This window comes from Elgaria multicarinata, chromosome 2 (genome assembly GCF_023053635.1).
Source record: "Elgaria multicarinata webbii isolate HBS135686 ecotype San Diego chromosome 2, rElgMul1.1.pri, whole genome shotgun sequence".
Taxonomy (NCBI): Eukaryota; Metazoa; Chordata; class Lepidosauria; order Squamata; family Anguidae; genus Elgaria; species Elgaria multicarinata.
In genome coordinates this window covers 169,722,942-169,725,565 of record NC_086172.1, presented here as the reverse complement: position 1 = coordinate 169,725,565, position 2,624 = coordinate 169,722,942, and positions in this window count along the sequence as shown.

The following is a 2,624-nucleotide window of genomic DNA, read 5'->3' as shown; positions in this document are numbered from 1 at the left end:
CCTGTTCTTATCTACAGACGTAGTTCTTAAATTAAATGTATTTGCATGCTCCAAATATTCAAATTGCATTCAGTGTTCTAATCATATAATGCAAGTGTGGCTAACATATTGGCTTGAAGGGGTCAAGCTGCTCTGGGGTAGATTCCTCCCTGATCTTGTCATTACCATCTTCCTACCCCTAGCATTTGGCAAAAGTCATCTCCCTCCCGCCCTGCCTTAAGATATCTGGGAAGTTCTGAAAAGTAAAAAGTAGGTGATAAAGGAGTCATATTCTGCATCTTACCTTGTGATGATGCAGAGGCCTTCAGTGTGACCTCTCATTTCCTCCATCTTATCTGAAAGCTGTGACTCTTGTATATTGCTTTCTGATCAACTTTGATAATTTGTCATAATCGCATCTGATGTTTCCACATGCTTAGAAATGCCAAGAGCTACCGTATCTATTACTCTTGCCTCTCCATGTTCCTAGCTCTTACTGCAACAAGGGTAGCTGTCAAGTAGTGGTCAATTCTGTCAATTGCTGCTAGGAAAACTGAGCAAAGAAAGGGATATTTCCTAGAGCTTGCTAATGTTATAACAGGAAAAATGAAAAATCTTCAGCCACATAGTGGTGAGATCAGTATGTGTATTGGCTTTCAACTAATGGGGGAAGTGTTCCACTTACCATATAAAGAGGTTTCCTTCTGTGCACATCAAATGCGTTAAAGATTTAACCTTACTGGCAAGTTATTTACTCACAAGATCATCTTTTCTTCCAACGTTTGAACCTTTCCACTACTTAGCATATTTTAGTATCTTTCTGTGAGCAGTTAAGGTGGTTCTCCTTCTGAGCAGGAAATGTCTAGCAACTGGCAGAATGTCCACCAAGCCTTGAAAGCCTAAGGACATGTTACAGACAATGCCGTTATAGAAGCTCTGCCAATTGCTTTTTGTAAAGGAAAGTGGTTTTGGAGAGAGGGTTACTTATCCCGCTCCCTACTTATCTTTTTTTCTGTACCAAATTGCTCTGAGCTGGTCTTTCCCACCGAGTTCTAGAGGTGCACTAAACAAATTCAGAACATCAAAGTATGCAGCTACAACTAATGGGAAGACTTGGACTTGGCTAACTGGAAAAAGATTAAGCACTATCTCTGCTGCTTCTCTGCAAATCTTCTAGCACCAAATGGCTGAGTTGCTGTGATGGCATCAAATATTCATGAACATTCCTTCTTCCCAGGCGGCCACACTGCCAGGATATTTGCAGTCCAGCTTTTGAGACAAGGGAGAGTTGCAATTTGCCTGGATTAAAACCTTACACAGGTACTTTTGTGTGTCTGGGGACTAGGAAGAGGCCTTCAGAGGTGGGGAAACGAAGGGGCAGTGAGCCCAAAAACAAGGAGGCTGAAAGAAGGATACCAAGTCGGTGATGAACAGAGAGGGAAGGCATATGGTAAGTAAAAACTTGTCAGTCCCCAGCCCAAACGTATAGTAGCCACTACATGTCTTTGGGATAAAACTATAACAAATTTCTTCTCCTTAAATACTGTCAAGAACTTAAGTAGACAGACTTTCAACATATAGGGATCCTGATCTGGCAATAGCAAATCTTCGGTCTCCTTTATTCTCCCCCAAGAGTTCCTAAAGGCGGTGTAGTGCACTAAAACTGAGATGAGATAAAAAAAAATCTTACCTGCCTCTCCCTTTGGATCGAGGCAGAGAACAACATTAGTACAACAATGCAATCTAAATCAAATACATAAAATTAATGAAAAGAGCATATAAAACAATACAATATTAAAATATCAGGACATCTTAAAATCCTTGGTTTAAAATTCATCTGGTAGGCCTGCCAGAAGAGGCTAGTTTTTATAGCTGTCATAAACTCAGTGTTAAGTTGAGGAATCTCCTCTGTCGGGCCATTCCAGAGTCTGGGGGAGACAGAAGGTCCTCTGGGTAGCAGTTGTCAGCCTAGTTTTGGCTGACTGAAGTAAGTTCTCCCCAGAGAACCTGAGTGTGTGGAGCGGATTGTATGGGAGAAGGCAATCCTGCAGGTAACCTGAACCTAAATCATGTAGGGCTTCAAAGGCAATGACCAGCACTTTATACTTCACCTGGAAACTAATTGGCAGCCAGTGGAATAATTTTAATGTTGGGGTAATATGCTCACCCCTAGATGTTCTAGGGGTGACCAATCTGGCTGCCATATTTTGAATTAATTGAAGTTTCCAAACTAGGTACAATGGTAGGCTTATGTACAGCGCATTGCAGAAGTTAAGCCTCAAGGTTACCAGTGTATGCACTACCGTCTTTAGGTCTTCCAACTCTAGGAAAGGGTGCAGCTGGCACAACAGCCGAAGCTGATAGTAGGCACTCCTGGCCATCGCATCTATCTGGGCTGTCATTTGGAACGCTAGATGCAAGAGCACCCCCAAGCTGCAAACAGTCTTTCAGGGGGAGTGTAGCCCCATCCAGAACTGGTTGACATACCTCCAAACCCAGGTCAGGGCCCCTTGTAAGCATCTCCGTCTTGTCTGTATTCAGCTTCAGTTTGTTTTTCCTCATCCAGCCCATTACCGCCTCCAAATATTAATTCAGAGGAGGCACACTATCCTTAGCTGACGCAGTTATCAAAGGCACAGAGAAAT